This window comes from Rhipicephalus microplus, chromosome 1 (assembly GCF_043290135.1).
Source record: "Rhipicephalus microplus isolate Deutch F79 chromosome 1, USDA_Rmic, whole genome shotgun sequence".
Lineage (NCBI taxonomy): Eukaryota > Metazoa > Arthropoda > Arachnida > Ixodida > Ixodidae > Rhipicephalus > Rhipicephalus microplus.
In genome coordinates, this window is record NC_134700.1 from 74,018,125 (window position 1) to 74,044,975 (window position 26,851).

The 26,851-nt window shown below is 48.0% G+C and overlaps 2 protein-coding genes across 4 annotated transcripts in view; one reads left to right on the forward strand and one right to left on the reverse strand.

Moving 5' to 3' along the window:
* LOC119178703 (uncharacterized) overlaps positions 1–26,851 on the reverse strand; it is a 201,364-nt gene that overhangs the window by 74,349 nt on the left and 100,164 nt on the right. The window lies entirely within an intron of this gene.
* The window catches only part of LOC142776137 (ABC transporter G family member 23-like), a 93,376-nt gene that overhangs the window by 23,321 nt on the left and 43,204 nt on the right, over positions 1–26,851 (forward strand). The window lies entirely within an intron of this gene.

Here is a 26,851-nt window from a genome sequence, read left to right on the forward strand (position 1 = left end):
CACCCTCCGTGAAGTGATGGGTGTGGGATATTGATTTTGGCTCCATTGCGCTTTCCAGAAATGCCAAGATGTGCCCACATGGAACGATTATTTCCTGCGCTATCAGATACAACAGCCATGATACACGCACCATTGCGTTCCAACTGGAGAACAGACTCCAGCACCAGTTTTGCAAGCACAATACCAGATGCTGCTCCTCTGGTTGCAAAGCTGGCCACAGGTTGGACCCACGATTCGAAAAGGGGTGCAAACCTAACAACAAGTGCATGGTCTGCGAGCTTCCTATTTTCACTCAAGCTGTGCCAGCAAAGTCAACAAAGCCATCGGACTTGTATGTCGATGGGTTGAAAACGACTGACTACCTGTGTTTGATTTCATCAATCAGTAGTGTGCCGCAGTTACTGCTCCATCACTTCCTTTGAAAGTATGCCATGATTGTTTCTAGAGCAACTTCATTGAAACCATATTGGCATGGCATTCCTGCAAGGATTTGGTTCAGTCTGTTGCAGGTTGGCAACGCGAGGAGTTTCACTGACTTTATAAGCTTGTAAGCCTTCAGGCTAACAATTCTCAAAAGAAGGCAGCTCAAGATCCAAGTACAGATGCTATAACGCATTCCTTGCGGGTCTTTGGCCTCTGCCTGCTTTAGCGACGATTTGAATGCCACTTACTGAATAGGTGGGAGTACGCTTAAGGCCTCCTGGACGCTTTTATCTGGTTTTGTAGTCAGCATTTTTTTTTAATGTCAGTCACATTCTTTTTCAACTTAGACCGTCAGAAAGCTGCGCGTGTGGCCCTTTTCTTGAGCATGTCTTTCCTCTGCTTCTGCTTCTTCTTCTTGAGTTTCTCTAAAGCAACCTGTTTACAAAGCTTAAGCCAAAGCTTCGAGCAGGAACCACAGTTAGGGGTATCGCCGAGCACTGGACAGTCATTACTCACGAGACTACCTGCTGACGAATTAGGACAACCTGAGCACACTTTCAACTTTTCTGTGTGTTCAAGGCGTTTGGTCAATTGGGTGATCGTATCTACGTTGTCGAGCGACTTGGCTAAGCGACCACGGCCGCTAACGGTGACTGTCATGTCTTTTGCGACAACTACACATTTCTCCACAAATAGCGCCTTGTTTTTTTCCTTGAGCACAAGAAATGCCACAAAACGTCCTGTCGCTCCATTCTCAACCACTTTGCGCCAGCATGCAGCAGGCGAAAAAACTTTTTCTATGTCCTGAAGCGAAATGACGACATTGAATGACATGTCGGGACTTATTTCACAGTCTTCTCTTTTTCGCCGATGACATTCTGGGAAGTCTCCCGCTCCTATCGGGCAGCTTTCGCTTCTTTGTCGCGGGTTTTGACAAGCAAGCGGGCAAATTCAGAAATATTTTTGGAGCGCATTCTTCGACGAGGTCCCACTTTCCTCTGGCGATTTGTATCTTCACACCATTGATGTGAGTAAAAGCTTTTAGGATGTCTTCCTCATGAAAGTGCATATTACACACACGTCACGTGTTGGACAGTTTCTTATCTACACGAGGAATAGCGTGATCCCAAGCCGCTCGCTGCACAGGGTCACGCGGAGCACAGAAGAAACGTCGTGGTGTCTTTCCTGTAGCCACTCGTACAGCCGGGGACACAACTTGTTGGCATGATGAAAACATGTAACACATACACAGCACAACTTGGCACGGTGATGTGCAAAACTGTTCACACAGAAAGCAGCCTCCACGAATAGCCACGCGCTGCAACATTCACAGCCGACGGACGTTACAAGAGTGAAAGGAGACAGGAGCGAGCATTGAGTGAGTGAATTTGGGGGCGACTGCAGCGCCACATTTCTCGTTGACAGCGCTGTGCCGCGCAACATCGCTCAGTTTTGCAACTCACCTGGTCTTGAAACGTTGGTTGAAGCCCCGTCATGGCCCCGTTGTCTCGCGTCATCGGCAAATCACACCTTTGATCGGCTTGTTGTCTGTGAATCTGCATTTTAGGGGCAAAGCTCCTTATAGCGGCACCCGTTCGTCCCTCGTAGCCATTGTAATATGTAACAAGTATAACATTTTGACCTCCACGATGGTGCTGGTGAGAGACTTCTTCTGTGCGTTGTTGAACAATAAAAAATGGTGCTCAATGTACATGCCAATGGTTCAGCTAAAGGGGTGTGCAGGTGTGCAGCACGCGCTGTACGCCGACGACATCACCTTCTGGGTCAGGGAAGGCAACATTGGGCATATGGAGGAAAGCAGCCACTCACGTAGTGGATTGGTACGCAGAGCACTGCGGACTCCAGTGTGCACCAAACAAATCAGAATTTGTGCATCTTAGGCCATCACAAATACGCTACAAAACTGCGTATCTCTTTGGCTAGCGGCCCCATACGCGAGGCTAAGAAAATTCGATCCACAATCAAAGGAGAATTGACACAACACTACAAATACAAAAGCTTCGCAAGGTTGGGGACCAACTGGGCTGAATGGTCCGACACGTCTCCAACAAGAGAGGGGGATTACGAAGAAAGCACGTTGTGCAGCTAGCTCATGGCTTCATAATTAGCTGTATTTTATACGCGGGCTCCTATCTCTACTTGCGCAAGCATGATGCAGAGAAAGTCGAGGCAATCATCCGCAAAGTGATTGAGAGGGCCCTTGGCCTCCCTGTCACAACATCTAACGCGCGACTTCTCGCGCTCGGTGTAGTGAACACCTTTCAGGAGCCTAAGGAAGCACACCTCACGAACCAATACACACGTCTAATACAAAGTCGGGAAGACATCTGCTGGACCGGCTTCACTTGAAACACGACTTTCACAGTCAGGAGCGGGTCCGAGTGCCCGAACTCTGGAGACGTGCCGTCAGAGTTCGACCCCTCCCCACAAAGACGGATAGAGAACACAATAGTGGTCATCGCCAGGCAAGGGCACACGCCTTGCAACGTAACTACGGGAATAAACATGGAGTCTTCTACGTGGATGTGGCTGGTCCTGACTGCGGGGGGTGGTATACGGTAAAAGTAATTCACGAGGAAAAGCAAGTAGATGGACTCACTTTCAAAACTCCTGGCACAACACAAGCGGAAGAGGTAGCTATTGCTCTAGCTGCCTCCGACCATCGATCTCAATGTATCATTACATATTTGCGTGGGGCATGTTGAAATTACGAAGCTGGTTCGATCACACCACTAGCGGAAAGACTTTTGCAGAACTATAGCAACCGGGAAATCGACCCTACCTCTCATTGCCTAGTCTCATTACCTCTCATTGCCTACCTCTCATTGCCTAGAGTCTGGACTCCAGGCCACCATGGCCTAATGGGGAATGAAGCCGCGAACCCGGCGGCCCGAGCCCTCACTCACCAGGCATCCCACTTAGATCGTGAGTGCATGCAACCCGAAGCCGGATATCTGCTGACATTCAAAGATATTACAACCTATTACAGGGATCAGCATCGTCAATACCCACCTCCTGCAAGGGGACTGGCGAAGGCTAATGAACGCATCTTGCTGAGTCTTTTCGCCAATACTTTATTGTGCGCGGCAATCATGCAACATTTCGATTCCTCTTTCACTGGCAACTGCCAATACTGTGGGCAAGTGGCCGACACCTACCACATCATTTGGGCTTGCCACCTCAACTCAGCTCTTTCCCCTAACCCTAACCCAACCAGAGAGGAGTGGGGGGTGACCCTGATGGGTTGCTCGGCTCTTTAAGCCCAAAGGGCCCCGGTCCAGAGGGCTAGGTTTGCAAGCGTCACCAATGGGGTCCCGGAATAAGGACTCCACCAACTATGAAGCCTCTAAAGGTCCGCACCTCTCCTCTTTTTTTTCAATAAATGTTTTCACTCACTCACTTTCGGACGACTAAATAAGACAGTCACAGATATGATCTCCGTGTATACATCGACGTCCAACACAAAACAAGGGATAAAATATCATCTTATGTGACATTCGCTTACAACAGCACTGTTCAAGAAACAACGTGATTCACGCCATTTCGCCTTCTATACGACCATGAAGTTTGGATGCTATGGTTTTCTGTGAAGACGCTGACCAGTCAACAGCTGAAACCAACAAATTCACCGAACGTGCCGAGGAAGCTCGCCAGCTCGTGCGGCTCTACATCGGTCTCTGACAGATGCACGATGCTACAATACCCGTGATGGAGGCGTGCCAGTTCAGGAGACAAAGTGGGTGTGGACCCCTGTTCGCCGTTGTGGCCTCTCGGAAAAGTTGCTAAGCCAGTACTTTAGACCCTATAAGGTGCTGAGCCACGTGAGTGACCTGAACTGCGACTCTGTCCGCGAGGTAGTTCCGAACAGTGCCGTCAACTCAAACAAAGCGAAGACGACCAAGCTCTGGCATAGTTCATGCCATGTGCATGAAACCTTATTTTGCGCGTTCATAATTTTTCCTGTCATTCAGCTCCCGTTTTTTTTATTACGCTTAAACATTCATGTATAGACTGCTTGAGCTTAGCTTTTCATCATCCTTATGTTATCGTGTGGTGTAATCTGTGTATTTTTAAATGCGAAGCATTTCTTAGCGAACTTCGGCGACATTGAGCGTATCTATCTATCTATCTATCTATCTATCTATCTATCTATCTATCTATCTATCTATCTATCTATCTATCTATCTATCTATCTATCTATCTATCTATCTATCTATCTATCTATCTATCTATCTATCTATCTATCTATCTATCTATCTATCTATCTATCTATCTATCTATCTATCTATCTATCTATCTATCTTTCTTTCTTTCTTTCTATCTATCTATCTATCTACGACTTTTAACTTTCCTGGTCATTTCAATAATGGTATCGATACCAAAATCGGTATGGCATAACATGACTGCATGAGGAGCATAAATGAATAATCATAACATGACAATCATTACATGTATGTCATGAATATCATGGTTTACATTTCATCGTCCTGCAGCTCTTGCGGTGGTTTCGTTCACATGGCATGTTGCAAAACTGGTATGGTATGACATGATATCATTTCGAACACAAGCGACAGACCCTTACATGAAAATAATGAAATGCGTCCTATGTAACAGCATGATTACTTGCCAGACTCATGGTGCGCTCACGTTCGTTTCGCTAGCTTCACATATACCGAATTATTCGTTAGGCGACGTGAGTGGGTGATGAACGTACATGGCAAGGGCATACATGATAATTTATTTATTTATTTATTTATTTATTTATTTATTTATTTATTTATTTATTCACATACGCTAAGGACCTGGGAGTGCATTACATAGGGGGGAATTAGGAAGATTTTCAACATCATTAGACGCGTGTCATGTTAGAAAATGAATACATGCTACGCTCATGATGCGCTCGTGGCCCTTTCGCTAGTTTCACGTATACCAAATATGGTATTACGTGACGAGAATGGACGACGAAGGTAAATGAGAGGACCAAACACGATAATCGTGATATGCGTGTCATGTAAAACACGACTACATGCTACGCTCATAGCGTGCTGGGAGCCGTTTCGCTAGCTCCGCATACACAAAATTTGGTATTACGTGACGTCAATGGACGACGAAGGTAAATGACACGTCCAAACATGATAAACTCGATATGCGTGTCATGTAAAATATGACTACATGCTACGCTCATAGAGCGCTCCCGGTCGTTTCGCTAGCTCCTCATATCACGTCACGTGATACATAACTCGGTATCACGTGACGTGAATAGACTCTGAAGGTGAGTGACACGTGCAAACATAATAATCATGGCATAGAAGTCATGTACGGCATAATTTAAAGCCGCCTCGTAACGTTGTGCTCATTTTAAAGTGACATGTCAGCCTTCCTCAATCGTCGATTCCCCCGTGCGTTTGCAGCATCGGGTCGTGCTGCTTTTCGCAGAGGAGGGAGTAATGCCACCCGTTGGTATGGGTGACATGCTCATGCAGAGGCACAGTACACAAAAAGAAGTGCACGCGTTATCCGTCTCTCGAGTGCACGCATATGCGACGCGTCTGGCAAGAGTCCTGTTGCTCTACATCTGCGTCCAATAAACCTCACCTGGGCCTCTGAAAAATGTAACACTATTAGCTATTATTTTTTGTATATAGTTTGTAGAGAACGGACAGCTAGCTGATCAGCCTGTAAATTTTCAAGTCTTTAACTTTTTCTCTTTTATGAATTAGGATAATATTGGTGTTTTTCCAAGATTGTGGTACTCTTCTCGTCAAGAGAGACTTCTTATATAAGGTGGCCAAAGTTTCTAGCAACATTTCTCTGCCATCTTTTAGGAGGTCCGTTGTTACCATATCCTCGCCAGCGGCATTGCCTCTTTGGATTCCTTCTAGTGCTTTCCTTACTTCCCCTATCGTTACTGGTAGGATGTCGGATTCTGGACTATTCTTGTTTCTCACGACAACATTCTGGTTGTTTTGGCATCTATACAGCTGTCTGTAAAACTCCTGCGCCACCTCAACTATCCTATCAATATTGGTTATGACATTGCCTTCCCTGTTTCTTAATGCCTGCATCCAACTTTTGCCTATGCACGAGTTTTACTTCGCTGTTTTTAGTCTTTTGCCGCTTTTTACAGGCTGCTCAATTTTCTCCATGTTATATCTTCTGAGGCCGGCTACCTTACGCCTATTGGCTAACTTCGAAAGCTCCACAAACTCCATTTTGTCGGTTGCATTTTAGGATTTCAGGGTTTGTCGTCTCTTAAGATTTTTCGTCTCTTGAGATAGTTTGTCACTGCCCTGTCTAGTGACTGTACCCCCGACTCCATTGCACACTCCTTGATGATAGTAGTAAGATTATCATTCATTGGGTCAGCGCTAACGTTAGTTACCTCGTTTAGGGCCTAGAATTAATTTTGAAGCGAAACTCTTAATTCCCGTACTTTCTCTCTGACCACTAGTTCAATAATTTGCTTTTTGCGTATCAGTTTTGTCTTTATTTTTTTTAAATCTAGGAAAATACGAGCTTTTACTATTATTTTGCCACTGCATCGGATCTTGTAAACTACTCCTGTACAATGCCTGGGTGCATGTGCACACAAAATGAAGTGTATTTCATTTTTACTTTAGCCATTAGGACTTCGCCACGTCCACTTACAGTTAGCCCATTTTCTGAATATAGTAGTCATGATCTGTACACTATTACGTTCTGCGAACTCTACTAATAATTCTCCTCTAGAATTTCTTCTTGAGGCAGCGCTCTTCTTGAGATATGGTGGTACTCGCATATCTCGTCGTGCGTGCAGAGAGGCTCGGATTGTCCAGGAGATGACGCGTTATTAAGTCTTTAACTTGAAGATCCTGCCGCCCGGTTCTTGGCAGATCCCCTTTTGTGGGTGTGCAGCCGTATCACAAGGATCATCGTCGTCGTCATCGTCGTCATCATCATCATCATCATCATCAAGGATAAAATGCTGATGTCATATGAATATGAAGAATGAATGAGTCGAGTGGCCCTGTTATGAACGACTTCCAGTGCAGGGACTAGATATACCTGATGCGGGCTCAAGACGGCAGCCGCATATTCTAGCTTTAGTCTCATAAGTAATTCATATGCGAGTAATTTAACATGAAACGGGCCGAGCTGGAGGAGGTATTCAAGAAAGCCGATCGTTTTTTTTTTCGATGCTGAAGTCATGAAGCCTTCGAATATATGCAGCCTTCGCCATCCAAGTTGGAGGTCACTCATGTGTAAGCTCCCCATCTATCACACTAACAGGCGAAGAGCTTAACTATCTCCGCTGTGGACCGATCCACGCTTCTATGACAGCACGACATGTGTGAATAGACTAGGAAAATCCTCCCCCCCCTTTTTGGCCATTTCCAGAAGTGAATATATTTGCACTTCAAAAATGAACGCAGTTGCTTGTAGTCAGCGCTAGCCCTACTTCACCTGTGAAGTCATTGTTGTTTGCACGCTTTTTTTTACTGCGAATGTGTACCACACATGCTTTTCCTCAGTGAATTCGTGCCATATAATAATAATAATAATAATAATAATAATAATAATAATAATAATAATATATTATTATTATTATTATTATTATTATTATTATTATTATTATTATTATTATTATTATTATTATTATTATTATTATTATTATTATTATTATTATTATTATTATTATTAATAATAATAATAATTGGGTCTTAACGTCCTGAACTATCAACACGACTATGAAAGGCTGGCCACGTAGAGGTGGCCACCGGAACCTTCGACAATCTGACCACTGACATTTCGAATGTGCTTATATACAGGTTCGTGTTTTAACATCATTATCGATAGCCATTACTATCCGAGACGGTGCGTGTGACGCCTCCATTGTTTTTGAATGACAGAAAAAAGAATGAAGACCACGTGCCGCTGGGCATCCAAAGCGATAACGTACAGAAAAAGTTTCGCCTCGTGCAGATGCTGTAGAATCAATAACGTCATCAACGCAATTTAGTGACCTAAAATTTTCGTGGACAATCCAGTGGTACCCTACAGGACAATTGAGAGACATAATGTCATGCCCCCCGTTAAATTTATATAAACACAGGGCTGGCCTTTCGATATCACGTCTGCGCAACTTTTGTTCAGAACCAAAAACAGTAGATCACAACTTTTTGTCATTTCGCCGATACAGATTGCTAGAAAAAAGACTTTTAGTCATCCCATTCGCTAGACCAAGGTTGAACTTCACATTTGAGAACATACTTTTCCTCGGTGCTTCGGATGTAGGCTTCCGTCACAATAGGAACGCTTTTGATGCCATTCGTACTTACCTCCACGAAACTAAATGACTTAAGTTTTTACTTGCATGAGCACTGTTTCTACAAGGATTGTGTAAGATAAAAATGATTTTTGTTTAATCGCGCTAATTTCTGTCCGACATAACGGCTGTATTGTCTGATATTAAGGAGTGAAAAGAAATATTGCACCGTTTTACGTACGTTGTTTTTCTTCTGAGTGTAGATATTGACTGGGAAAATGTCTCACTCGATTACATAATCAATTCTTTGATTATCACCCTGTGTGGGTATGATCCATGTTTGTGGATTCATCATCGTCGTCCAAAGCCTTCATTCAGCAACACAATGGAAGGCCCGTGAGTATAGCCGCTGTGATATTTTTCTGTTCAGTGCATCGAAAACGATAGTTAGAAATAAGAGTTCAAAAGGCGGGACACAAGAGACAAGAAGACGAAGCGAGTACCCGTCCCACCTTCTCGTCTCTCATGTCCTGCTCTTTTGCGCTCTGCTTTTACTTTCAGACGATGCACCAACTTGCCCAGCAACGCATTCTGTGAAGCAATGGGAATCCTAAAATCATCTTGCCCCCCAAAAGCTGACAAAATCGAATATTAAGCGATACTATCACGTTATAAAAATCTGTCAGAGTTCAGCGCCTGCGTCGTTCCTTTGTGTGCGTGTTCCGTAGTTACGAACTGGCATGATGTCCTTGCAATATACAAGCACTTGCGCGATCTTATACTACGATTATTGCCTTTACGCTGCACCATATATATAACGCAAGGCTGCTATGTCTTCCTATCGCTTCCGTAATTGAAGAACAGAGCACCAAGGCTCCTCCTTCAATAATAAAACAAGCTGCGCCTATGTAGTGTTACTGCAGCAGGTTACTAAATGATTATTTCTGCATTTACATCAGCAAGAAGGACGGTATGAGTATCAGGCACGTCTTCGCAAGTTATACCGACATAATGTGGTTCTTTATATTGTCCACGTGGATCTAACAGCGCGGACGATTCACATTTCAATAGGGAGAGGGGTGCACACCACTGCACACCGTTATTTCATGAACCGGCTGTTAGCCTGCTGTATATCCGGGAGAATATTTAATGATACGAAGTATCACTTCTAGGAAAAACAAGCGAAGCGCGGGTAGAGAAGGGAGACGACGTTGCCTCCACTGCGATCCCCCTGAGTGGGTGCGAGCCATGGCGGTGGAGATCATCATCATTATACTGTGATGGCGAACTCAGGGCCCATTAAAAACCCCCATTAAGTTATCTTACCTTGTGTAACAATTTGGTGGAAGGTGCTGAGTAGGACGAACCCAAAGACGGGAGCTTCACTACCAGGACTTCGTCGCAGCCGCCGCCTCGCCGGACTTCCACCTTCGCCGATCGTAATGGCCCAAGAGCAGCCATCCAACGCTTCGAGGCCAACTCCGATGGGTTCCGTGCTGTACTACAGAGTGCCACCAAACTTCGGCTGGACCTCAGGAGAATACGTCGACGTGTGGCTCAATAACTACAAGCGGGTGAGCAGAAGCAATTGCTGGGACTCGAACGAACAGCTCAATCATGTTGTATTCTCGTTAACTGACGCCGCCCTCATGTGGTACGAGAATCACGAGGACATGTTCACGATTTGGGAACGTTTTGTTGAAGAAATGCAGAAGTGCTTCGGTGATTGTGGCGCAAAGAAGAAATGCGCGGAGCAGACATTTTCTCAGAGGGCACAGCTTCCAGGAGAAACATGTACGACGTACATCGAAGAAATCTTGAAGCTGTGCAATATCGTGAATGGGAGGATGTCTGAAGAAGACAAGGTTGCACACGTTCCTAATGGTATAGCCGAAGACGTGTACAATTTCTTAATTGGAAAAGACTGCTTGAACTCTGTGTCCGACGTGATGAAGCACTGTCGTACCTTTGAATCCCTGAAGATGCGACGAATTTCTCCGAAATTTGGCCGCCTGTCCAACGTCCCTACTGTGGCTAGTGTTGAAACAGTGCCGCCTAATGACCTTGCTTTGACCATACGGCAGATCATCAGAGAAGAGCTGCTTCGATGTCAGCAGACCTATAATCGCCCCAGCAATTTTCAGGATGTGTACGTAAGCGAACCAGAACGTGTGCGGACTCTTGTTTCTCTTCCACCATGGAAACCATCGATCAACGCAGCAGACACTTATGAATATCAAGGCACACGGCAGGCTGAATTCCCCCGTCAACCACCTCCCAACTATTAACGAAGTTTTCACCCGCCTGTTTACCCAACATCGCCTGCCTACAGTGCCCCTGAAGGGCGGCACCACTATCCCATGCCTTCCGAGAGGAGTCGTTACACTGAGCAGCCACGTGCCCCTCGACCAATTCTGGAGTGCTACAACTGTGGCGTCCCGGGTAACATCGCCCGTTTTTGTGACCACCACTCATATCAGCGACAGTTTTGGCACATGTCTCACCAACCTTTCGACCATCCGCTCTCCACGTCACGGAAACCACGCGCACCTACCGGGTCACGCTACTCCTCGCCGGCCTCTGATAGAAGTTCGACGCCATCACCAGCTCCCCGTGCTCCACGATCGGCGTCGCCACGACGACGCGCACGTACACCACGCCAGAAAACTAGTCGGTGCGGCCAGTGGGGGTGAGGCCGCGAGATCACATGTGCTATCTACAGATGTACCCCCGTCAGCGTTTATGTTGAAGAACAAAGTTCATGTAGTTGTCGATGGAGTGGCTACTATGGCGCTTGTGGGTACAGGCGTGGCAGTCTCGGTGATGAGTGTAAATTTTAAGAGCCTGCTAGGACCAAAAGTGATGTTTTGCCTGAATCGTGGGGTGACATTTCGTGGTGTAAGTGATGACGTGTTGTGTCCGGTGGGATATTGTACTGTGGACGTCTCGCTGTGTGTCAAGGTGTTTTGCACAGAGTTTGTGGTTATTCCGTGGTCTACACATGACGTTATCTTGGGTATTGACTTCTTGTGTGAGTGTGGGGCAACTGTAGACTGCAGAAGTGGGCATCTTTCTATATACGGTACTTTCCCAATGGTGCTCTTGGAAAATTCCTGTCCGGAGGAATGCATCTTTTTCGTCTCCGTGGACACAGTTGTTCCTGCATTTTCTGCTGTGTGTGTTCCCGTGACATTTTCCAGCAACAACTGTGGCACGTTTGACGCCACGCTCAAACCGATTCCCTTGGCATGCCTGAAAAAGAACATTCTCATTCCCCATTGTATAGTGTCAGTCATTGATGGACGGGCAGGTGTGTGGACAATGAACAGTTCCATAGAGCCTGCAATTCTGCCAGGCGGCATGAAACTTGCAGTATTTAGACCAGAATCATGTACGACGCTGGTTGCGCTTCTTTATGCTACAAGCCAAAACGAACATCTAGGCTTAGAAGGTTCAGAAGATGCCCAATTGCTGCAAATGGTCAGCAAGTCACTTGACCAAAGCGAACGTCATACACTGCTCGACGTTCTATCTAAGCACTCGAAAGTGTTCGATTTTTCTAAAAACAGCCAAAGGCCCTTAATCCCAGCGTCCCGGATACGTCATCAGATTCACACCGAGTCGGCGGATCCCATTAGGCAGAAACCTTACCGAGTGACGCCATCGGAGCGCAAGATCATCAACGAGCAAGTCCAAGAAATGCTGGAAAAGGGAATAATACAGGAATCGGCAAGTCTGTGGGCTGCTCCTGTCATTCTAGTGAGGAAAAAGGATGGTACGTGGAGATTTTGCGTTGACTACCGCCGACTGAATTCTGTTACCAAAAAAGACGTCTATCCAGTGCCGCGCATCGATGACGCTCTAGACTGCCTGCATTCCGCGTCCTACTTTTTATCTGTCGACCTGAGATCAGGTTACTGGCAAATTCTGATGCACGCAGCTGACAAAGAAAAGAAGGCATTCGTTATGACCGACGGACTTTATGAGTTCAACGTTATGCCATTCGGATTATTTAATGCTCCTGTGACATTCGAAAGATCTATGAACTCTATATTGCGTGGTTTAAAATGGCATATATGCATGTGTTACCTTGATGATGTCGTAATTTTTGGACGTACGTTTGAGGAGCACAACACTCGCCTAGACCTCGTGCTCAGCTGCATTAAAAAGCTGGCCTTGTATTGAATTCAATAAAGTGCCACTTTGGCGAGCGACAGACATTGGTGTTAGGACATTTTGTCGACAAAGATGGCATTCGACCTGACCCACAAAAGACAGCGGCCGTTGAATCGTTCGAGTGTCCTAAATCTGTGAAACAACTGCGTAGCTTCATGGGGCTCTGCTCGTATTTCCGCCGGTTCGTATCCAAGTTTGCGGATATCGTTCACCCCCTGACGAGCCTTCTACGCAAGAACAGCCCGTTTAAGTGGACCTCCGAGTGTGATGCCGCTTTTCGCAAGCTGAAGTGTTTGTTAACTTCGCAGCCAATACTTCGGCACTTCAATCCTTCGTCGCCCACGGAAATTCACACAGACGCAAGTGGCATCGGTATCGGTGTCGTTCTCGTTCAGCGTTCTGGCAAGAAGGAACACGTTGTGGCGTACGCAAGTCGTTCTTTAAGCAAGCCTGAACGCAACTACACAGTGACCGAACTGGAATGCCTAGCGGGAGTCTTTGCCGTGCAACGGTTTCGCTCATACATTTATGGTCGTCCGTTCACTATCGTCACAGATCACCATTCCCTGTGTTGGCTGGTCAACCTGCGTGACCCATCCGGCCACCTCGCACGATGGGCCATTCGTTTGCAAGAACATGTATTCACCATTTCATACAAGACTGGCCGTCTACACGCTGATGCAGATTGCCTCTCCAGAATGCCGCTACCATCGACAGATTGTGAAGCCGATAACTTTGACCACCTTATCACTTCTCTGTCGTCTGGCTTTCCGGATGCCGTGACTTTCGCCGCTGAGCAGCGTAATGACCCATGCTTGAAAGCTCTCTTCCCTAGAGCGAGAAATTCATTAAGCGAAGGCCGATTCTGCGTCTGAAATGGTCTTCTTTACCAGAGAAACTTGTCCACGACGGGCGCCCGCTTTCTGTTGGTTGTTCCTGCGTCCCTCCAAACGTCTGTTCTGCGTCTCACGCGTGATGACCCCACCTCTGGCCATCCAGGCACCGCACGAACACTTAGTCGCACGAAAGAGCGGTTCTATTGGCCGAAAATGAGCAAAACAATTCAGAACTACGTGGCCAGCTGTACGCAGTGCCAGAGCCACAAGCGGCCCTCCTCGGGTCCAGTTGGTCACCTGCAACCTGTAAAGCTTCCCGGTTCCCCTTTTGAAAAGGTCGGCATTGATCTGATGGGACCATTCCCACGCTCCTCAAAAGGTAACCGGTGGATAATTGTATGTGCCGACTACCTGACGTGGTACTGAGAAATGGCTGCCTTATGCTCCGCCGCTGCAGTCCAGGTTTCGGAGTTCCTGTTGCATTCAGTCATCCTCCGACACGGACCTCCTCGCATGATAATAAGTCACCGTGGACGACAATTTACTGCTGATACTGTTGAATCACTACTTCGTTTGTGTGCCTCCAAGTTCCGATCGATACTCAACTGCGTATCATCCACAAACTAACGGCCTCACCGAGGGCACCAACCGAACGTTGATCAACATGTTGTCAATGTACGTCGCCTCCGACCACAAAAACTGGTATCAAGTATTAACATTCGTCACGTACGCCTTCAACACATCGAAACACGAAATGACAGGCTACAGCCTTTTCTGTCTGCTCTACGCTCGCTCACCTCGACATACGCTGGACACTATCTTTCCTTTTGTCGTCCATGACGATTTAACAATTGCGGAAACATTGTGTCGTGCGGAGGAGACACGTCGACTTGCCTGCTTACGTACACTGGCAGCGCAAGAGTCCTCCAAAACTTGCTACGACAGTCAACACAGGCATGTAATCTATGCCCCCGGTGATCTAGTGTGGGTATGGACCCCAATACGCGCATGTGTCTTGAGCCAAAAGCTACTGGCACACTACGCCGGTCCTTTCGTGATATTCCATCCTCTGAGCGAGATCAACTATGAAATTTCATGTGTCACCACTAGTGGCCGACGTTCATGCAAGACAGAGGTGACGCATGTTGCCCGCCTGAAGCTGTTTACACGAAGGATACAAGATCGAATGACTCGCCCAGAGAGCTACGTCTGAGAGAGGAGGAATGATACGAAGTATCGCTACTGTACTCTCAGACGTAGCCCAGAGGGCTACGTCTGAGACAGGAGGAATGATGCGAAGTATCGCTACTAGAAAAAAACTAGGGAAGCGCGGGTAGAGAAGGAAGACAACGTTGCCTCCACTGTGATCCCCTTGAGTGGGTGCGAGCCATGGCGGTAGAGATCATCATCATTATACTGTGATCGCGGACTCAGGGCCCAATAAAAACCCCATTGAGTTACCTTACCTTGTGTAACAATATGTCCAGTTCGGTCACACAACTAGCAGTGTGGGCCTAGTTGCATTCGTGGTCATCACTGGAAAATAAATTTTGTAAGCGATGGACAAGCCATTACGGTCCTAAGCTTTTGTCTCTGCACTAGCGGGAAGAAAATATCGCTCTCTTACAGCAGCCAGATGTTTAGCACTCACTACGAACATGTCCAATCAGCAGCATGAACACACCTGAGGCGAATAATGCACACGCGCCAGCTTCAACCTGTCGGCTTGTTGGTTTAGACACAGGAATGGCGCGAAAGAAGAAAACTTGAGAAGCACGGACTGCTGGGCGAGTTGGTGATTCATCTTAACTGAGTTGCGCGAAAAAGCTCGATGTAAATAAGGAAGACACCTGGACAGATCGCACGATGTCTCCAGGTGTTTTTCCTAATTAGTTCAAACTTTTTTCGCACAACTCAGTTGAGAAGACGGAGACCATTAGTCTCAATCCGCATCCTCTGTCCAGGCTTCAGTAAATTTTTGCACACAAACAACCGCACGTATACTCTCTCACGTAGTCCTATTCAGCGCTACAAGTGGTGGTTGTGTCCCTCTTTCTGTTCAAGTCTTTCAAATGGTTTTTTAGAATATACAAATTAGAGGTAGAACCAGCCAGTCCATCTTCCTCAACATTGCAAACCAGAAGGTATGTACTCTAGCAGCAGTGTGATACGTTCTAGATAGATAGATAGATAGATAGATAGATAGATAGATAGATAGATAGATAGATAGATAGATAGATAGATAGATAGATAGATAGACAGACAGACAGACAGACAGACAGACAGACAGACAGATAGATAGATAGATAGATAGATAGATAGATAGATAGATAGATAGATAGATAGATAGATAGATAGATAGATAGATAGATAGATAGATAGATAGATAGATAGATAGATAGATAGATAGATAGATAGATAGATAGATAGATAGATAGATAGATAGATAGATAGATAGATAGATAGATAGATAGATAGATAGGTGCGCGCATGGGTCATGCAGCTAATTTTGAAGGCGGTCAGTCCTGTGTGTGACGCACCGCAATGCAAACAGATGGTGTCCCTCTGCTTTGCGGCGCATCATACATACATGGCCGTCCAGTTTCATACAATAACCCACAGAGAAAACTGTCGCTGCCGCATTCGTTTTTTTTTTCAAAAGGAGGTGGCACGCACTTGAAGACCCCCTACCTACCACTATATTTAGGATTGAATAGCGTTAATTTGTGACCTGCCTACAGTTCTTCTTCTGAAGTTTGTTTCGTGCAGAGTGGGTAGTGGAGTGTGGTGTAAAGCACTAAACTGATGCCTTTGTTCAAGGAATCCGGAGAGCGGATTCTGTTGCCCGCCTTGGGCAACAGAATCTTGGGATTCGAAACATGCGTTTCGAATCCCAAGAACGTAATCCAGCCGAGGGAGATCTGCAGTTTGTAGTTCCCATCATTTTCATAGTGATACCACCGCCGCTGAAGGAGCCCGTATAGACACCAGCGCCACATTAGCCTCTAGATATTATATGAAACCCTATGCAGAAAACCAGCAGGAGAATGCCTATAAATTAAATGTGCACAAATACAACACAGCAAAAGTAGTATCACGACAACTGTAGTCCATATATAGGGACTGCAGTTGGGCACCTCGATTTCAAAACGCTAACTTTATGTGCGAATCAGCTCAACAGATTAGCAAGGGAAGTTTTTGAAGGCAAACAGATAAAAATGATCGGCAAATCTTATGTCAGCGTGCTATCTTATATGCTGTCTGCAAAAAAATTGGCAGATCCCACGTATAGCGGGAATCGATGATATGCGAAGCACGAATGAGGAAGGTTGATATGTCACTCTAAAATCAGCAAAATGTTAAGAGGTGGAGGTAAATGATGCCGTAATGATTATCATGTTCGGATGCGTCGTTTACCTTAATCATCTATTCACGTCACGTGATACGAAATTTAGTATATGTGAAGCTAGCAAAACGGACGCGAGCACGCTATGAGCGTGGTGTGTTGTCATTTTCTAAATAGACATGCTCTTCAGCATTATTATGTTTGCACAAGTCATATAAGTTCGTCATTCTTTGGCGTCACGTAACACCGAATTCGGTATATGTGGAGTTAGCAAAACAGCCACGAGCGCATTATGAAGGGCCAAATATACTCATATGTAGCGTTGACGCACGCGCACGCTGAGCACAGCCACGCTACGTTAGAACAACGCGAAAACTCTATAGTCTCACGCCAGGCGCGATCGGCGCCACCAGCGTCCGTCGGTGCGGCCCGATGGCAACCGGCGCGAAATGCGACATGCTGCGTTTCGCGCCGATACGTTACGCAGGCGACACTGCGTCTCCTTCTTTTCGTGACGAAGGGACACCGGACACGCTGAAACGCGCATGCGTCAAAGCAACGCAGTGCGGCGCGCACCTGCGAGTATAAGGCAAGACCAGCGCCTGGCGTGGCAACGCCGGCGTAACACGACGAAATGAGCTCCAACGAGTACGCGCAGCGCGTCTCGTCGAAATGTATTGGCGCCTTCCGTGCCCCACAACGCCATTTGAGGTTGTAGGTATTGACCTTTGCGGCCCTCTGTCCGTCACATTTTTGACTGTGGTGGGTAGTCATGCTCTCACATGACACGTATCTCATGATTGTCATGTTTGCACCAGTCAATTATCTTCGTCATTCATTGATGTCACGTAATAAAAAATTTGGCATATGTGAAGCTAGCGATACGGCCGCAAGCGCATCATGAGTGTGGCATATAGTCATGTTGTTACATAACACGCTTGTCATGATTATTATGGTCGGATGTGTTATTTACCTATGCCGTCCATTTGCGTTCCGTAATACCAACTTTGGTAGAGGTGACGCTATCGAAACGGCCACGACGCATCATGAGCGTGGCATGTAGTCATATTGTTACATGATACGCATGTCATGATTTTCATGTTAGGGTCGGTCGCTTGTGTTCGGCATGCAATCATGTATACCATACCAGTTTTGCAACATGTCATGTGAACGAAACCTCTGCAAGAGCTGCAGGACCATGAAAAGCAAATCACGACTCCCATGACATACGTGTCATGGTTTTCATGTTATGACTAGTCGAATATGTTTTTCATACAGTCATGTTATGCTATACCAAGTTTGGTACCGATATCGCTATCGAAACGGGCAGGAGAGCTAAAAGTCGTAGGCGGCTAGATAGATAGATAGATGGATACGCTCAAAGTCACTGGAGTTCGCTAAGAAATGCTTCGCATTTAAAAAGCGAGATTTCTCACAGGAACCGTTTCGCACGAGCAGTAGGAGTGATCGTATGGCGCACTGTCGTATCTCTTGTAATTTTCTTCTGTTTTGTAATCTAATTTGTTACTGTTTGTTGTGTACGTGTTTTCTTGCTCGTCTCGTCCATTGTTTTATCTAGCGTTGTTTTACTGACAATTCCTGGGCTTGCTAATTGGTGGTTCCTCCCTTGCTGGCCGCCCATCTTGCTCAGCACGCTTCTATGTGGGCACGCAAAAGCCGGGAAACACGACGCCGAGCCATACTTCAGCTCCATCAAAACAGCCCTCGTTAATGCGCCTCTCCTCGCACATCGGCAGTGCCCATCGGCAGCGTCACTCTCGGTGGACGACTTGGACGTCACCGTCTAAAGAGTACTGTAGAAGTTAATCGATAAATTTTGGCACCCAGTCACGTTACTTTCGAAAGATAAACGCCGATACAGAACTGTCGGTCGTGAACTGATGACAACCTACTTCACCGCGAAATATTTCCTCCATTTCTCCGAACCTTGGCAATTTTACACCATCACCTACAGCAAGCCACTCACGTACGTTTCGACTGCCTACAGCCCACGTGAGATCCGCCAACATGCATAAGTCTCGGAGTTTAGGAGTGACCTCTGCCACATCAGCGACACTGTTGTGGATCCCGGTGCTGAGTCGTATCCCACCGCTGCCAACCAGTTGTTGCGTCTCTCTGCGCTGTTCACCAGTATTCGCTCCGAATCCCAGCGCTGATCCCCAGTTGTTGCGGACCGGGGTCTGCCCGGTATTTTGTGGTAGCGTGGTGTAGCTTCGAGTTGAGGAAACGAACGCTGACAAAATGAGGATACGAGAAACAAACAGGTTTATGGCAATATTTACACTTATTTACAGCATACAAAGGTTGACAGTTTCACAAACCACGAGCATCGTGGTTGAACCATGACATGGTTCAGAGCGATGTCCTGCACTCTGCAGCGTCGTTTTAAACCCTGTCGGGCTCCTCGTCCTTGATTGGAACGTCAATCACACACACACACACACAAGACACCGCCCACAGGCCATAATTCAGTAGCACATGGTCCGCCGAATAGTTAATGCCCCTCCTGACGCAACGCTCTGAGGATAGGGGAAATGGAGTTCCTTCCCGGGACAATTTGGCAGTTGGGTTGCTTCTTCCGCCCTTCCCAGGAAGGGCAGCCAAGGAGTAAATACTTGAATCGCGGAGACATGGCCTGTGCGGTTGGTCTGCTTCGCCGTCTCGCTAAACAAGTCGGCCCGGAGGAATCGCTTGTAGGGACATTGGCTCAGGGGCCGTCTTCTAATCTTTTTGTCACTCCCTGCCACGGGACGCTGGTTCCAAGAGATCTGGGATTTCCAGGCGTGGAAGCGCTGCCCGGCTACGTTTTTCAGCGACAGCCTGGCGCCTACTGACGATGGTCATAACAACACCTACAACCCAGTCGCTGTCGATGAATTATCCCGCGAGAAGGTAACGCAGCTGTCGAGGAGCACCCATCTATTGATTTTGCAGGACGGTGAACTCAGGGCCTTACGACTGAAGAGTAACTTCCTCCAACTTCGTGACGTGCAACTTCCTGGCTGCGGAGTGCCCTTATTGTGCAACGTCTCTACAGATTGGTCTCGGTTTTACGTTGCACCACCCTAAATGCTTCGATTAGCATCATTTCTGCCTCCCTGAGGTGTGCTAGTGGCTCGGAAATCCGTGAAAATTCCTTGGCAAAGCGTCTGTAATAGGCGCACAAGCAGAGAAATCGGCGAACGGCCTTCTGTCCGAGGGTTGTGCAAATGCGGCGATTGCAGCTGTTTTCTGCGGGTCTGGCAGAACACTAGCCATGACAATGGTGTTTCCGGCCCAAGAAATGTTCCTCGTACGCGAAACGGCCCTTTTCTTCAGAGGTACAACTCATGGGAGCGGTGGCCGCGAGCGTACCGATGGTGGAAAGAAGAAAACAATGACGATCGCATGTGCGCTCGTCGCACGGGGCAGCTGCTGGCAGCAGGCAGTTACAGCCCATGTTTCGATTAGCAAACATGGTTTCCGTCGGTCTCCGCCTCTTTCATGAGTGGTTCTCGGGTTAGCTGCAGCTCCGAAACCACTACATTTGCCGCCCAACAAGGGGCAACGGAGGTTTTAAAGGCATCGGAGGTTTTTGTTGATAATTGAAACAAACACAACGACGACCTGCAAGTATATGAAACAAGTCTGCCATTTTCAAGCCGGCTAGTACAACACCCATAACACTTTGATATGTCACTGGTGCCGAGGAAAAGCCAAAGGGCATGTCCTTGAATTCACGCAGGCCCACTGTTGTGATAAAGACAGTCTTTTCTTGGCCTCTCCCGTAGACTTCGATTACCCAGTTGCTGGTCTTGCGGTCAATCGGGGAAAAGTACTTCAATCTTGTGGAGCCGATTCAGGGCATCGTCTATACCTGAAAGAGGGTACACGTCGTTAGTTATATTGTTGAGGTTGTGACTATCAACGAGGTAATGTAGGGTGCAACCTTTATTCTTCAACAGCACCACACGAGACGCCCACTGACTCTTGGACAGCTGAATGATGCCGTCACGTATAGCATTTTGTCGATTTGTGTCCTTAGAGCACTTTCGATACTCGATACGGCCGACCACATGCCCGCCAACGGAGTCTCTACCATACATGGCATTCGCAAACCACACCACATCTAAGCTACAGCTCGGGTGTCCACGAACCTGCCCTCCATCGGAAGTCGAGCTCATGAAAAACACCGCCTTTACAACCCATCGGTGCCCTCGAGATCCATAGCAGAAAGCCTTTCTGGCAGTTCTACCCAAGACGTCGAAAGCATGTGCACTTCTTCGCCACACGTCTTTCTCTCTCTCTCTCTCTCTCTCTGGGCTTATATCAGAACTCATTACATCGCTAAAGGAGGTCGAGACCACTCCTCATCCAGAGCTAATGGAAGCACGGGTCCTAAAGTCGCCATCGCAGGAACACGCGCAGATGTCGGCTCCTGTCGTGCTTGGCACGCCTCCGGTACAGGCACCAAAGGAACCCATCAATTCCAATGCCGCGCTCGTCGACCCACTGGAGCACACCGTCTGCATGCAATGCGCCGCCATTGCGCAGGGAGGTCCTCCGAGACAAGCGCAGTATTGTAACGCCATCGCTATATAATTGAGCAGTCCATTGACATCCCATCTTCAGTGAAGTCGCCCATGACGGATCCCGCACTTACCCCACCACAAGGAGCGCCTCCAGAGCTGTTGGACGACAATAAGAAAGGAGATACCTCATTGTTTTGGAGGTGACTCCAATTCGAACGGAACTGCCTTCGAGAAATACGTGGGAAAGGCACATCGAGGAAACGTGCCGATGAGGCTAGTCCCTGAGGGGCTGTCCCGGCATCCTTATTTTGCTATGCCACATGCCCCGTTTTCTCCGCGACCCAGTAAATGCCTGCTGCAAGATACATGGTTGCTAGGTGACATGACATCGCTACTTGGCCGAGGTCAAGCGCCGCCAGACAGAATTTTCGGCAGTGATGCAAACCATTTCACAGCGCAACAGGGACCTGCAGCGACCACCCCGACAAAGCCAGCGTCGCCAACCCACAAAACTCGGCAACTCGGCAAGGCAAATCAAGGCGGCGTATGCAAGATAGACAGACGCGGCAGAGTCTGTGCCATTCACCAGAGGCAATTTCGGCAGTTGGTCATAAAACTTCGCAGTCATGGCCGACTGTGAGGATGACCGTGACGCCGGGCCTTCGGCACGGGCGCATTCGCGCTTAGAGAAAGATGAGAACAAAGTTCGAGCCCCATTACGAGGGTCTAGTGGCTAAGGTACTCGGCTGCTGACCCGCAGGTCACGGGGTGGAATCCCAGCCGTGGCGGCTGCATTTTCCATGGAGGCGAAAATGCTGTAGACCCGTGTGCTCATTAGGTGCACGTTAAAGAACACTAGGTTTTTCATGCGCCGCATATTTTTCATGCTCCGCAAACACCACGCTCATTTTAGGGGACATTTGTGAGGATGTTGATGACTGGCTTGACCACTCCGATCGAGTTTCCAACATCAACTAATGGGATGAAGCTCGGAAGCTGCGGAGAGTTTCTTTGCGTTAGAAGATTCTGCCAAAACGTGGTATGAGAATCACGAGGGTTCATTTGCGACGTGGCAAGAGTTCAGCCGACAGTTTCGTGATGCCTACCGCAGCACTGAAAGGAAAGAGAGAGCGGAGCAGGGCATCTCGTCTCGGAACCAGCGACCTAACGAGAGGGATGTTTGTCGAGGACATGCTTCAACTCTTCAAGCGTGCCGACCCTGCAATGTCCGAGGAAAAGAAAGCGGGGTATTGAATGCATGGAGTAAAATATCAGCTCTTCACCGGACTCGTGCGCAATCCACCGACGACTGTGGCTGAGTTCATAAATGGGGCAACCACAATGGAGCGTACTCTCCAGCATCGGTCGTCACAGAATGAACGCCACGACGTGACCACTGCTGCATGCTGTATCGGGGCTGACAGCGAGAGGCATGACCTCGCAGAGTTCTTAAGCGCCGTGCGGGACGAGCTGCGCCAATTCCAAGCAGCGGAACCCCAACCACCCATAAATGCTCTCGCAGGCTTAATCCGAAACGAGATCCGACAGGTGGTCACCACACTCGCGTTAACAATGCCTGAGGCCCCTGTGCTGACTTATGCGGCGGCTCTGCGGTCTCCTGCACCACATGCTCCTGATCCCACCATGCGGACAATGGATCAGGATAGCCATCGATTCCAGGGCACCTCTTCGACTCCGCCACCCGCCTCAAGGTTTCCGAGTGCACCAACTTATCGTCCGTCTGGATCGCGACAGAATGCCACAAAGGCCAGCGTGGGGCGTACGTCAGATAACCATCCACTCTGCGACCAGTGTGGGGAAGAGCGTTACGTCTACCGCAATTGATAGTACCACCAACTTGGTCTCCGTGGCTTTCACCCTGATGCTCGGTGCCCGCGTTACGGTGAGCGTCCCCGCGACATCGAAGCGTTCCTTACAGGCCAGCAAGCTCCTCACCTCGGTCAACGCCCCCAATCACGATCACCATCTCCTCGCCGCTCCACGTCACCTAGCATTCTCTCGTCATCTTATGCTTCTTTCGGAGGCCAATCACCGAATTCCCACAGGGGAAACTAGAAACCGTGGCTCCTTGGGATGAAGCCGCGTCCCAACAAACTGTCAAAGAGCCTACCTCGACGCAAAGACCCGACGAAGACCATTCTGACTTTCCAGCCGTTTCCGAAAGTCATAAGACTGTTTCCACCGACATCACCGTACACGTCGATAATCAAATCGTCCCTGCCCTCGTCGACACCGGCGCCGATTATTAAGTTATGAGCAGCACCCTGGCGTCCCAACTGAGGAAGGTAACTACCCCTTGGCAAGGACCCCCGTTGCGCATGGCAGGGGGCCACCTAGTCACGCCGACTGGGATGTGCACAGCCCGTGTTCGAGTCCATGCTTCAACATTCACAGGGTCTTTCCTCGTATTGCCTGTGTGCTCCCGTCCACTCATTCTGGGACTGGACTTTCTTCGCGAACACGGCGCAATATTGACCTACGAGACTTGCAGGTGTCTTTCAAGTACCCGTTTCACCCTGAATCAAAAAACACGCCGTTATCGAAGGCTGCCCTACGTGTATCCTCCGAATCTGTTACTAAGCCTCCCTGCAGCAGCCTCTTTATCAACGTTGAATGTGACCAAGACGTCCCCGATGCTGTATTTGCAGAAGGAAATTTGTCTCTACTTTTTGCACAACAAATCTGCGTTGCCCGAGGTTTCGTTAAGCCCAGGAGGAAGCAGGCTTGCATATTAGTCAAGAATTTCAGCGAGGAGTATCACCATCTTACCAAACACACTGCGATCGCATACCTTGAGGATATTGCCGACGTCCCTGGTCCTTCAACATTATCGCTCTTTCGTCGTGCGATGATTCCGCCATCACATTCGCAAGCACTCCCGATGTAAACCAGGGTCTACCACCCGCACAACGGGAACGTCTTTTGAAGCTACTCGACTCATTTCGGGACTGCTTCGCTACGCTTCGAAAGTGAACCAAGCACCACTTGCCAAGCATCGTATCATCACCGATTGATTGATAGATATGTGGGGTTTAACGTCCCAAAACCACTATATGATTATGAGAGACGCCGTAGTGGAGGGCTCCGGAAATTTAGACCACCTGGGGTTCTTTAACGTGCACTCAAATCTGAGCACACGGGCCTACAACATTTCCGCCTCCATCGGAAATGCAGCCGCCGCAGTCGGGATTCGAACCCACGCCCTGCGGGTCAGCAGCCGAGTACCTTAGCCACTAGACCACCGTGGCGGGGCTCGTATCATCACCGAGCCTACCGAGAGACCCATTCTACATCACGCCTACCGAGTCTCACAAAAAATAACAAGACGTTATACGCCAACAGGTCCAGCAGATGCTCAAGGACGATATCATCCAGCCATCGACCAGTCCCTGGGCGTCCCCTGTTGTGTTAGTAAAGAAAAAAAAAGATGGTACCTTGCGATTTCGCGTCGACTACCGAAAGTTGAATAAGATCACGCAGAAAGACGTGTATCGTTGACCACGAATAGATGACTCGCTGGACCGCATTCGCAACGCTCACTACTTTTCTTCGATGGATCCACACAGCGGGTATTGGCTTATTTTTGTTGATGAGCGCAACCATGAAAAGACCGCCTTCATTACTCCTGACGGACTCTACGAGTTCAAGGTTCTTCCCTTCGGCTTATGCTCGGCGCCAGCTATTTTTCAAAGAATGTTGGACACGGTTCTTTCTGGGCTAAAATGGCAATCGTGTCTTGTCTACCTTGACGATGTGGTCGTCTTCTCGGACACGTTTGAGCAGCACGTTCAGCGCTTACAGGCAGTTCTTCAGGCGATTCGAACAGCTGGACTTTCTCTCAAACCTGAGAAATGCCACTTTGCATTCGAGGAACTGAAATTTCTTGGTCACATCGTCAGCCACGCCGGTATACTTCCAGACCCTGAGAAAACGAAAGCGGTTGCCGCATTTCCTGTCCCAACAAACAAGCGCGACCTCCGCCGATTTCTGGGACTCTGCGCATATTACAGACGCTTCGTCAAAGGCTTTTCTAAAATCGCTGAACCACTAAATGAACTTACGAAAGACGGCGTACCGTTTGTTTGGGGTCATGATCAGCATCACCCCTTTGACACGCTACGAAACCATCTCCAGGCCCCACCTGTACTCGGTCACTTTGACGATAACGCTGCCATAGAGCTACACACGGATGCGAGCAACGTCGGACTTGGAGCTGTACTGGTTCAATGGCAAAATGGCGTAGAGCGCGTGATTGCCTATGCAAGTCGAACACTATCATCCGCAGAGAAAAACTACTCTGCAACAGAAAAAGAATGCTTAGCCGTTGTTTGGGCTATAACAAAGTTTCACCCTTATTTGTACGGTCGACCATTCAGGATAGTTAGCGATCCCCATCCTTTATGATGGCTCACCAATCTGAAAGATTCTTCCGGTCGTGTAGCGCGGTGGAGCCTTCAGCTGCAAGAATTTGACGTTACAGTCATTCACAAGTCAGGACGCAAACACACCGATGCTGACTGTCTTTCACGTGTGCCAATTGGAAGTACGAACGCGGACGTTGAAGAGGACGATACATTCCTTTCCTCTGTATCAGCAACCGACTTGGCTCAACAACAACGCGACGACATGGAGCTAAGCCCACTGATTGACTACTTCGAAGGCTGAAAACGCAGCCTTCCTCGAAACTTCGCACGTTCGCTGGCCTCGTTCTGCATCAGGGATGGAGTCCTCTATAAGAAAAATTTCGGCCATGCCCAGGCTGCTTACCTACTGGTTGCGCTGTCCTCGCTTCGGGACGATATTTTACATGCTTGTCATGACGAGCCATCATCCGGACACCTTGGTACACGCGCACATTGGAAAGAATTCACCGCTCATACTACTGGCCACGCTTCGCGAAGACAGTCAAGCAGTACGTCCACACATTCCGCGACTGCCAACGCCGCAAGACTCCACATGTCCGACCAGCAGGACTTACAGCCTATCACCACGCCGAAAACACCATTCCATCAAATTGGCATTGACTTGCTCAGATTGTTTCTCACGTCTTCGTCGGAAAACCGGTAGACTGTGGTTGCCACTGATTATTTAACGCGTTACAGCGAAACAAAGGCCCTGCCCAACGCTACCGCAGCCGAAATCGCCCAGTTTTTTGTCACCAGCATCGTACTTCATCATGGAGCGCCAGCTGTGATAATTACTGATCGTGGTACAGCTTTCACTGCAGAGATGCTTCAAGAAGTGCTGAGAC